This window comes from Ostrinia nubilalis, chromosome 27 (genome assembly GCF_963855985.1).
Source record: "Ostrinia nubilalis chromosome 27, ilOstNubi1.1, whole genome shotgun sequence".
Classification (NCBI taxonomy): Eukaryota; Metazoa; Arthropoda; class Insecta; order Lepidoptera; family Crambidae; genus Ostrinia; species Ostrinia nubilalis.
The window spans coordinates 8,426,193-8,439,351 of NC_087114.1; the positions used below are offsets into that span (position 1 = coordinate 8,426,193).

The following is a 13,159-nucleotide window of genomic DNA, read 5'->3' on the forward strand; positions in this document are numbered from 1 at the left end:
TGCTCAGATATTAGTTAGTATTTGAAATCATTACTAACATGACCTTACTTTTACCAAATATTGTTACCCTAATCCATGTGTAAGGTAGGTACAATAATAAAACAAATACCTGTTTTTCTGTTTCGGGTGTTACATCGCCGAAGTAACAAGAAAACACACTTAAAACTTGATGATTATCAATTTTTTCGGGACTATGACGCTATCTACCAATACTATGATAAATACCCTCGAATTACATAGTGGCAAAACGTTTCACAGATTGATAGTTTTTTTAAAATCGTATTACCAATAATTAGAGAGAAAATGATCATTCAGACAGTTGACTTAAGTATAGACTTTGAAGACTAATAACTTAAAAATTACTTGTTTCTTTCAGATTTTTTTTGTTGCACATTATAATTTGGAATGTTTACTTTCAAAATTCATCAGATTTAATGCGAAAAGAACATATTTAGTTTTTCACCCTCGGTAACATTTGTCATGGAATGACCCTGTAGCTACTAGCTATAGTGTGTCGATGGCATCCGCTACGTCACCTGCGACAAGCAGTCTGCGCTTTATTCTAACGACGCGTTATTTGATACTCATACACCCGTATTCACAAACATTACTATGAGGTCTCACAGTGTGCGTGGAGGCACACTCTATTCAACGCTGTGCGTTCGATTTTCTGCTTCACTTGAGCAAATATCGTTTGTAAATACGGGCGGTAGTGATGTTAGTATGGTACTCCTACTTGGAAGGAGCGCGAGTCTTTAGTCTTTTTATCGAGTCTTTGTCCATTGGTGAAATTCAAATTCCTTATTCATATGTGGCTTAAAACAAGCCCCTAATATTTATCTAACCCTAAGCTTACGTATATCTGGCTCTACCTCCACAACTTCAGGTCAATATAATACAGGGTGTTTCTTGTAAGGTGTCAAGCCGAAGGCAGGTGATAGGTGAGGACTAGACCTATCGATTTCACCCCCATGTATGTTCTACGATTTTTCATAGTTTAGAAGTTATCGTCAATTTTGTGATTTTTTCAAATTGTATGACCCAGTAGGCTTTAAATTTTTTAATCTTTTTTTTGGGTCGACTTTTCTCAGATTTCTTTTTTTTGACAGATTCCCTATTAATTGCAGATTTTTGAAAAAAATAATCAACTTCCTATCTTTGATGCAAGATACAAAATTTTTGCTAGAAACATAAAAAATATGCTATTAGCGGAACATTCTAAAATTTTCAACTTAAAAGTTTAAAAAAAAAGAAGAAATTCCATAGGTCCAAAATAATTTTAAAAACTGCGCAGTTTTCTGAACTTTCATAATAACACAAAAAAACATGTACTTAATAGGCCATTATTTTCTGTAATCGCTCCACTAATGTGGTAAGTCGGAGATTCCGTTACATGTTTTTGACTTTCTTAGGACTAACTAATGATTGCAATTCTCTAAGTTTACGTTACTTAGAACACATTTAAAGACAATAACTGGACAGAACATTTTTTTATCCACAACGAGGAATCTCTTGCCCTTTATCTGACCTGATGAAAACTGATGGATGATCAGCGAGCTTCACTCGGAATCCTAAACCACAGAGGAATTGGCTGTCCTAAATAGGTGGCCTTACCACTAGACCACAGTGGTGGTTGTTACTTTACGATTTAATTCAATATAACTACCTACATATTAGAGTGTGAGAGAAAGGGAAAGAGTTTGTGTGTGTGTGTGTGTGTGTGTGTGTGTGTGTGTGTGTGTGTGTGTGTTGAGAGAGAGAGAGAGAGAGAGCAAAAATGGGTGTAATGATTTATTTTAAAGTAAATGTTCATAATGTCCGCCGTTGACCTGAATGCACATTCGACAACGACGCAAAAAAAATCTTCGTAAAACCTTCTTCTTCATTTTAATTTGGTTTTGTGCTTCAGTCAGCTTTGTCCGCAGTTCATCAATATTTTCATATTCCCTATTGTATACCAGATGAAGGGCAAGAGCTTCCTCGTTGTGGATAAAACAATGTTCTGTTCAGTTATTGTCTCTAAATGTGTTCTACATAACGTAAACTTAAGGGATTGCAAACATTACTTAGTCCTAAGAAAGTCAAAAACATGTAACGGAATCTCCGACTTACCACTTTAGTGGAGCGATTACAGAAAATAATGGCCTATTAAGTACATGTTTTTTTGTGTTATTATGAAAGTTCAGAAAACTGCGCAGTTTTTAAAATTATTTTGGACCTATGGAATTTTGTTTTTTTTTTTTAACTTTTAAGTTGAAAATTTTAGAATGTTCCGCTAAAAGCATATTTTTTATGTTTCTAGCAAAAATTTTGTATCTTGCATCAAAGATAGGAAGTTGATTATTTTTTTCAAAAATCTGTAATTAATAGGGAATCTGTCAAAAAAAAGAAATCTGAGAAAAGTCGACCCAAAAAAAAGAAAAAAAAATTTAAAGCCTACTAGGTCATACAATTTGAAAAAATCACAAAATTAACGATTACTTCTAAACTATGAAAAATCGTAAAACATACATGGGGGTGAAATCGATAGGTCTAGTCCTCACCTATCACCTGCCTTCGGCTTGACACCTTACAAGAAACACCCTGTATATGGGCTGGTGTTGAGAAGTGGCGTAAGAAACTCGGTCACCTTTCTCAGCTTAGGGCATCTTTCTTCCAGTACAGTTTTGGAGACTCCACGACATGAAATACCTTGCCATGTTCTCGTGTCACTTTAACTACTGATCAAGTATACAGCTATACTATGTCAGTGCATAGTATAGCTAGTCACTATAGTTGTAGCTATAGTGTCGATGGCATCCGCTACGTCACCCGCGACAAGCAGTCTGCGCTTGTATTCTAACTACGCGTTATTTGATACTGACCTGAGTAGTGATGTTTCTTGGAAGCTCGAGTCTTTATATCGATACTTCTTCAATGGTAGTGGTGTTATTTAGATGGAGAGGTGCAAGTCTCTAGTCGTTTTATCGAGACTTTGTCTACAGACCTGTAGGAATTTGACCAAATTCAAATTATTTTAGGGCATTGTTACACGACCCAAGTATAGCAGGCGCTATCATCCTGCTGAGAAAAAGTGGCAGAAAACGTGTCACCTTTGTCAGCTTTATGGGCAACTTTTCTTTCAGTCTCAGAATACATTTACTAAACGTCACTTTAAAACTGTGTTCAAACTAGGTAATAACCTTTTTATTAATAAGGGGGGACAAGTTATGGGATTTAAGCCTGTCACTTCCGGCTCCTTTGTGATTAAGGCTTATATTCTCTGTAAGTTCACACCAGAATCTAAACGACGCACATCACTAGTTCCTTGTTTGTGTGCTGAGATACTGACCGTTGGCGTGTCATTAAGTTGACGATGTTGTGTGGTACGAATTATTATCGCATTGTAGGGACAATGCCCTCTTGTGGACACTGGACACTTTCGGAGTTCCCAAGAGGCTTGATTGTGGTGTATCATCATTCAAGAAAATAGGTTCACCTTAATCTACCTTCCTTCCATCATCAAATCTATCTACTGTGCCTTTTACTGCTAGAGCCTCCCCAAAGAAATAAAAGCCAGTTATTTAAAGCTTTTAAAAAGCGCTTTTACGCTTCCCAGTTTTTCTTCAACCCCCCACCACTGCTTCGGGATTTCATTTTAACCTCTAATTTGAGATATAAAAATGTTTAGAGTTTCATGAAAATGGAGTCGCGGTATCGTTTATAAAAAAAATTACACCACATTAATATAACATATTTCCTTTTTGTAGTAAAAAAATAAGCAACAGCTCAATTCAATTTGTATATCCGTCTCTGTCATCCACCCTTTGAGTGACAAGGATCATAAACCCTGACTCTACTTTAGTTATACTTAGAAGAATCACATAACAATCATTCGTAATCGTAATGTCATTCGATACACTGACGCAGGAATGGCGTGAATGCGCAAACGCATCTTAATAGCGATTAGTAGTTCATAGTAATTAAAATAAGTTAACGTAGTCGTTTCTAGAACGTCTCGGCTGGTGGTCTGGTTTATTTATGACCTTATTTGGCAGTATATTATAGACAAGGTATGTTGATTAGTATGTGCAAGGGAGAAGGAAGATCAATGGATTGTTGACTCGAATTATATGACAAAATAAAAATAATTATTTGGGGCTTATTTGATGGCTGGAAGTACACATTATCCCGAAATAATCATTTGAAAATTGAGCTCAGTATCGTTGCAATATTCTTCTAATATTATAAATGCGAATGTTTGTGTGGATGTTTGTTACTCTTTCACGCAAAAACTACTGAACGGATTTTGATGAAACTTTACAATATTATTGTTTATAACCCAGAATAACATATAGGCTATAATTTATGACGATATGTGACAAACTAAATTTCACGCGGGTGAAGCCGTGGGCAAAAGCTAGTTGGTAATATTTACGTTATAAGAGCAGTCTCTGAGACTAATGCCCATTTTCACCATCAATCCCCAATTTTTAAGTGACCCCTATGAAAACAAAATTCCTCTTATGTGTTACCATAGGGGTCACTTAAAAATTAGGGATCGATGGTGAAAAAGGGCATAAGGCCTTACTCACATAACCCTTTGGCCCATCAATACTAAAGGATGCATTTCTTAAGGTAAACTAATTTTTTTGTTGGGTGAATTGAAGTGAAAGTTGTTTTCATTCAGTGCTGTTTTTTGTGCATATTATTATTATCCATGCAACTTAAGATTGAGTATTTATTGTATTGGCTATTCGCTTACAAAATAAAAGGAGGACCAAGACATGCCTGTAAATATAAGAAACGTATTCTTACCTTTGTTCGTATAAAATAATTCAAAAGTGGTCATCATAATAAGATAGTTGACAATAATTTCATTGTCCAAGCAAAAACACAGAACACAAAAACGTATTAAAACGTTCGTCATCAGAACACGAGCGTAACAATCGTACGTTTAATTACGATAAATAAAGAAAAACAACGGGACAAGCGCGAGTTGTACACTCGTGTACAGGGTTCTGTAGATTATAATTTCTAGGTTTTCCATTATCTCTAAAAACGGTGATAGTCAGTTGAAAGTACCTTCAAAGGAAAACTTATCAAAATATTTTGTATAATTCTGTATTTTTTTATATTTGAAACTTCTATTACAAATAAAATTAAATGTTACGGGACTCCCAACTAGGTACTCAGTCTTTCACAAATAGTCGTTTGCGTTTCCCCCTTCCAAAGTCCGGGACAAAAACAATCCTGTTTTTCCTAGGTCTGAATTTCAACTTCATTCTTCATCTAAAATGACGTGGTTTATGCGTGAAAGAGTAACAAACATTCATCCATCCTCAAAAATTTTCACATTTATAAAATTACTAGTTTTCCGCCCGCGGCTTCGCACGCGTGGAATTTTGTCTGTCACATAAAAACCTTATCGCGCGCGTCCCTGTTTCAAAAACCGGGATAAAAACTATCCTATGTCCTTTCCCGGGACTCAAACTATCTCTATGCCAAATTTTATCAAAATCGCTTCAGTGGTTTAAGCGTGAAAGCGTGACAGACAGACAGACAGAGTTACTTTCGCATTTATAGGTAATATTATAGTATAGAAGTATAGTTTAGGACGTTTGTACCGTATAACCGTTTCACCCAATCCTCATCCACACAGATTCCCAATACCCGCTTACGTGTTGCGCGCGCGCCGTCACCTGCCGCAACAGATGCGCGGGACCGGTTCACCGTTCGATTCCCAGAGGGGGCGGGGAGAGGGAAGGAGCTGTGATAAATACGGTTGGTGTGGGTGGTTATTTGGAATAGGTTCGGGGATTAGTGCTATGTGCTTAATGCGAGTTTGCATTGAACGTATGTCTCAAGCGAGTGCGTCAAAAAATCTATGAAAATTTTAGTTCTTGAAAGTATCCGCTCGAGACGCTGTAATCTGTCATACATTTAATGTATTTTTTTAGTGAAAGTAAATTCAGGGTGAAGATTATATTTATTTGCACTTTATTTGCTTCTTATTTCGAATTTTCGATGTCATATCATCCAGTCCTATGATTGTCCTCTTTATACCCAACTACACGACGAGGTTCTGTGTTTCTTTTGTTTTATATTACAGGTATAGTAATCGGTCTTCTATTTCATTATACATATTTATGATATTTTCTAAATATTACTAATAGTTATAACACATTATTTTCTGACTTTTTGCTGAGTAAACTACTGCATTATTTAAATCGTCTCTCTACATTGTCAAATCTCTACATTCATTTGTTTAATGTTAATTATTTAATAGACATTGTTTTTATTATAATTATGTTTTACTATCTGCGCTCTTCAAATCGAGATGTCGATAATTGCCCAAGTATATCGATGCATTCATTCGATTCTATATTCCGAATCACTCGATACTCGCGCGCACTGCGCCCGGTGCGCGCGCGTCGATTGTTTTGACCTGGATATTTGGCCGTTTTCTAAAATGACTCCAAAAGAATGCGCATATTCGGGTTGTGTATTCAGAATGTGGCTACACGAAGTAAATACACAGATTACACATTTTAATTTGATTTTAAAACGTACAATATCAGCTAGGTTCAACGAATTACTGAAGTTTTGTAGTGGATTGTATCTCTGGCTGGAGGCACCTGTCAAGTGTGTCCCACGTGTGCCGGAAGCTGGCGCGTGACGCCGCTGTAGGTTCTGTAATTCTACCAGCAATCTTCTTGGGGTCATCAGTCCACCGTCTAATGAACTCCAATCTCAGCCACCTGTGCAAGAGGCTGTAGCCGTGGATTGAGTCTCTGGAGGCACCTGTCAAGTGTCCCAGCCCCATGTGTCTCGACGACAGATGGCTTGCGACGTCTTTATCTATCTTCTTAAGATCGTTGATTCTTCCTCTCCACACACTTGCACAGGTGATAACACAATCACAGTATTGAAGTTCAACGAATTACTAGAGTTTTGTAGTGGCTTGTGTCTCTGTAGGCACCTGTCAAGTGTCCCAGCCCCATGTGTCTCGACGGCAGATGGCACGCGACGTCTTTATCTATCTTATTAAGATCGTTGATTCTTCCTCTCCACACACTTGCACAGGTGATAACACAATCACAGGATTGAAGTTCAACGAATTACTAGAGTTTTGTAGTGGCTTGTGTCTCTGGAGGCACCTGTCAAGTGTGTCCCACGTGTGTCGGCAGATGTAGCTATTATCTTATGGTCTTTGATTCTTCGTCTAATAAACTCCAATCTCAGCCACCTGTGCAAGTGGGTATAGCACGTAGGCACCTGTCAAGTGTCCCAGCCAGCTAACTTTTGAGGTCGCTTTAGGCTGTGTTTCTGTCAAAGATGTGCGAGGATGCATAGCGAGGGATGTGTTTGTAAAGAACCAATAGAATCGCTTCATTTACCGAGGCAAGGTATCCCTCGATACGCAGCCTTAGTCACTCCAATATCTGCCACCTGTGCAATTGATTGTGGGCTCTTCTTTCTTCTTGAGATCGTCGGACCACTGATTGAACTCCAATCTCAGCCACTAGCCGTGGCTTGTTTCTCTGGAGGCACCTGTCAAGTGTCCCAGTCCCATGACACTCCACACACTTGCACAGGTGATGACACAATCACAGGATTGAAGTTCAATGAATGACTAGTAGTAGGGAATTTAGTGCAATGATTTGTATGGAGACCCCTCCACTTTGGTATAGAAGGCTCATTTTTGCACCAGTTGTTCTTTGGGTGCTCCTGAGTAGATTTCCGTCGGTAGACATCGGGAGCCCCCCCTGTGGTAGCAGGGGGAGGGGGGGCAAGTTTCCTTCTGCCGCGCTTCATTTTAAGGCCCATATCTTCAAAACTATGAGTATTAGGGCAAGTGTGGTGTCATTTTCGGATAATTAAAGGATGGCGAATTCATTTCTAGAACAAACTTTTTGCCTTTTCATACAAAAAAATAGAAATATGGAGTAAAATTCACAAAAACCAAAAAGTATTTTTTTAAATAAACGTCGTTTACTTTTAAACCACTGGAGATAATCTAATAAAAAAAATATGTACCGAAAGCTACATTTATCAGGATTATAAATATATACCATTGTATGGTACTTTTTTTGAAAAAAGTAGGTGAAAAAAAATCTTTCTTCAGGACACAGCGGGCGAATTTTAATGCGCGTCGGAAAAAAAACTTTATTTTATCCATGAATTCATACTATTTGGTTTATAAGCAAGTAAAGATTATTATTTTAGAATTTATTTAGAGTTCCTGGCAATCCTGGCACATCATGCTACCATGATTTGTATTTTTTCTTCAATTAATTTTGAACTCTATGTGTAAGACATAAGGTTGAAAATAGTTTAAATGCATTGTATTATTGAAAATATCATAAGAAGAAAGCACTAAATAAAGAACTTGAATTTGTCTAACTAAACGTCTAATGATTATTAATATTATTTTAATTAACATTTTTATTTCTACATATACTATTGTACCAGTGATAACGGAAAGGTAAGTTTGAGGAAAGTGAGGATTGATATTATCATAGTACGGGAGATTATTTTTAACACAAAGGCTACGGCTGTGACCATTATAGTTGTTTTTTCAGACAGCACCAGCTTCTGCACTACTTCTTGCACTTACATCTCACCATTTCCAGGCAAGCTTCGGCAGGAGTTCGCGTATAGGATCAGTTGCAAGCAACCGAGTCAGTCTTCCCTTTATCCGACTGGTTAGGTGTGGACCAGAGTCGATAGCAACATGGAGCCTACATGGACCGATTTGCCCGTAGCTGCCGAAGCTTGCCTGGAAATGGTGAGATGTAAGTGCAAGAAGTAGTGCAGAAGCTGGTGCTGTCTGAAAAAACAACTATAATGGTCACAGCCGTAGCCTTTGTGTTAAAAATAATCTCCCGTACTATGATAATATCAATCCTCACTTTCCTCACACTTACCTTTCCGTTATCACTGGTACAATAGTATATGTAGAAATAAAAATGTTAATTAAAATAATAATAATAATCATTAGACGTTTAGACAAATTCAAGTTCTTTATTTAGTGCTTTCTTCTTATGATATTTTCAATAATACAATGCATTTAAACTATTTTCAACCTTATGTCTTACACATAGAGTTCAAAATTAATTGAAGAAAAAATACAAATCATGGTAGCATGATGTGCCAGGAACTCTAAATAAATTCTAAAATAATAATCTTTACTTGCTTATGAACCAAATAGTATGAATTCATGGATAAAATAAAGTTTTTTTTCCGACGCGCATTAAAATTCGCCCGCTGTGTCCTGAAGAAAGATTTTTTTTCACTTACTTTTTTCAAAAAAAGTACCAAACAATGGTATATATTTATAATCCTGATAAATGTAGCTTTCAGTACATATTTTTTTTATTAGATTATCTCCAATGGTTTAAAAGTAAACGACGTTTATTTAAAAAAAATACTTTTTGGTTTTTGTGAATTTTACTCCATATTTCTATTTTTTTGTATGAAAAGGCAAAAAGTTTGTTCTAGAAATGAATTCGCCATCTTTTAATTATCCGAAAATGACACCACACTTGCCCTAATACTCATAGTTTTGAAGATATGGGCCTTAAAGTGAAGCGCGGCAGAAGGAAACTTGCCCCCCCTCCCCCTGGTACCACAGGGGGGGCTCCCGATGTCTACCGACGGAAATCTACTCAGGAGCACCCAAAGAACAACTGGTGCAAAAATGAGCCTTCTATACCAAAGTGGAGGGGTTCTTGCACTAAATTCCCTACTATAGAGTTTTGTAGTGGCTTGTGTCTCTGGAGGCACCTGTCAAGTGTGTCCCACGTGTGCCGGCAGATGTAGCTATTATCTTATGGTCTTTGATTCTTCGTCTAATAAACTCCAATCTCTGCCACCTGTGCAAGTGGTTGAGGGCTCTTCTTGAGGTCGTCGGACCACTGATTGAACTCCAATCTCAGCCACCTGCACAGGTGGCATAGATAGACGTTCTGTGGCTGTGGAGTGTGTCTCTGGAGGCACCTGTCAAGTGTGCCCCACGTGTGCCGGCAGATGGCGCGAAGGCCGAGGCTCGCGCGGGGTCGTCGCTCGCCGAACATGTGCAAGTTGCTAATGTAAACAGCGTGTTGGTACTTGATAGTAAATTGGCGATCTTGTGAGAACTATTAAATATAAATATAAAATATAAATAAATATCCTTGGACATTTTACACTGCGCAGCTAGCCCCAAACTAAGCAAAGCTTGTACTATGGGTACTAGACAACGGATATAAACATACTTAAATACTTTTTTGTAAATACATACATATTATACATATAAAACTGGTCTGGGTGTTTTATATGTATAATATGTATGTACATATTATACATATAAAACACCCAGACCCGTCACAGAAATTAAAATTTATAATTTCAATTTCTGGCCGGCCGGGAATCGAACCCGGGACCTCTCGGCATAGTAGTCCATTACGAACCACTACACCAAACGACCGACATTTATAATTTAAGATAGATCACATCAGACTATACATTTTCGGTGCATAATCGCTTTTATTACAACTACATAGAGACCACTGTTTAGCCTATGTGCCGTCGTCAGTACATAAAACTTTACAAGTATTCTGCAATACAAAAAGCAGTGTTTATAAAACACCACCGATACCCACTCAGCGAGTTCAATCAGCTGATCGCCGGTGTCGGGTTTCGCCACGCCGGTGGCGACCACCGCGGTGTGGGATTCGACGCCCGGAGCGAGCGAGAGACGGTGTGAAGCGCTGGCTCAACGAAATGACTGGTGGGATGATCTTTTGGCAAGCGGGGTATTATCGGGAATAGACAGTTACCACAATTTTTTTTTAAAAAGACCGTTCATTCTGGTCTTAAAAACTTAATTAATTTAAAATTACCTGTAAATTACGATTTTTGTTCGCATTGTAATTGAAAAAATTAGTTTAATTGAATTGAAAAAATAGTGACGTCACTTGCTTGTAGTGCCATACAAAATCTATGGGAGAATTTCGTTTTGACAGTTAAAAAAGTACGTCAATTGATTGGTGGTGTCAACATGTCTATTAGTATTTTTGCGAGTTAGTCCTTTTGAGAATTAGGCGTTTTACTATTTAGTCTTTTTGAGCATTAGTTCTTCTGCGAATAAGTCTATAGAATTACCTAGTCCATTCGCGAATACCTAGTCCTTTCGGGAGGGTGCCATTCTCGTGTTCTCTAAAATACAACATTGGCTAGTTTGCATTTCTATCTTTTCCTCTTTATTATTTTTTCCACTTTTTCCAATATTCACAGAAACTCATGAAATATAATGATGATTTATTCATGGTTATTGTTTATGGAATAAATAACAATGACTATGACTATAACGCATCTGGACCATGGACGCGCAATATTTTTGACTGGCAGAGGAACGAAGCGATTTCGACGCAATGTTACTTGGCTAAAGGTGCATTGTGCACCCGCGAAGTTCGATACAGGGCGCGAAATTCATTTTTGGACGGAATGTCCGTACTTTCATACTTGTTCGTTTTGATTAACAGCCCGATTAAACTATCGGTCGAGAAAAATACTTGGATTCTGAAGTGTCAAGGACATGAATGACCCCAGATCGTGCAATGACTTCTATCAGTAACACAATACGTCCCCAAGGTGTGAGGGAAGCCGTAGCCTGAGTTCGACGAAATGATGTCATTTGGTCACCGGGCGATCGAGTCGCGTTCGCAAGAAAAGCCCGAATATTCGAGCTAGTCAGTTTTTGCGAAGAATGGGTATAACGGTTGGAAGGCTTCACCATCTTTCCCTTTATAGTAGTTTTAATGTAAAATGAGTACAAAAAAGTTACTAGGGTATAATTAACCTGGTTTTTAGATTGTTTGAAACTTTCAAAATCAAAATTATCTTTATTAGTGTAGAGTAGTGTAGACTAATTAAATTAGTAGGTACGTATGTACTTTCTCAACTTTCGTTGTCTAATACGACCTCTGAAAATTAACCCTAAACCAGGCTCTGGTGGGAATAAAGACCACATCAATTTGAACTTTATTCTGTGAAGATGATACAGTTAAAAACCAATTACTTTTTTTTGAGCCTGCTTAAGGGTTAAGGAGTTTTCACAAGCTTGAAATTCCGATACCAAAGTTTTTGAAAAACTTTGTATTAAGGAAGACCGAATAAATTCATCAAAATGATATTTTTCTAACACAAGAAACAAGCTGTTGTTTTCTAGATTCCTTTTTAAGTTTTTATGTCATTTGGCGATTACTTTATCATATTTTACATACATCCAATGTCAAACAGCTCGTATTAAAAATTCATCTATAAATATCGTAATATCGGTCCACCAAAGTTGTTTTTCAAGTCCAAAAACATCTGTTCATCATGCGAGCATTCCGCACTGCCGGTTAGCTCTTACCTGCGCGCGCGTCGATTTGACAATAATAGATCTTTATAACTTAGACTTACACAATGCGCGTACGACCATTTTTTGTACGGGCCCTTTCAAGTTTTTGCAATTTTAAATTGAAATTTTTGATTCTGTATCCTGTGAAAGCTTCGCGATGACTCGGAGTGTGATGATTTTTACAATTTATGATGGTTTGTAGGTGAAAAAATTGTGTTACAGACATTTTTGAAGGAACTGTTTATTCAGTTGCTTTAATGTAAATTCGGATCTCTACTTAAATGTTTATTTTGATAAACGCGATATACATTTTTGGTCATCGAAAAAATTTAAAAGTGCCCTGTTTCATATTATGCATTTCAATTAGATGGATTCGTAAATATCTATAGAAAGAAAAGTGACCGCACGAATCGCGAATTGCATTACTCATATTCTATCTAAAACTTCTAAAAATTTCTTCTTCTAAAACGATATTGTTGTAAGTAGGTATGTATTGGTTTTCAGACGTAATGATTTACACCACTTTTCAAATATTTACATTAATTATATTTGATTCCAAATTCCAATACTTAATCAGAATTGGAATTATAATACATCTACATTTCAATAATGTGTGTCACTTTGTCACATTGCACATGCACAAAATCATTGACCATTGTGCAGGTTCCTTTGTGCGCTGCGTCTTTGTCGACGTCACTTGACATGTCAAGCTCTGACATCTGTCAGATATGACAAATCAATTTCACATTCGCGGTAGCAAGCTGCATAATAACTACCTGCCTCGGAAGTAGG

At 37.3% G+C, this 13,159-nt stretch overlaps 1 protein-coding gene across 1 annotated transcript in view; it reads left to right on the forward strand.

Annotated features, from left to right (window-relative positions):
• Positions 1 to 13,159, forward strand: part of LOC135084818 (trithorax group protein osa) — a 60,163-nt gene that overhangs the window by 13,742 nt on the left and 33,262 nt on the right. The window lies entirely within an intron of this gene.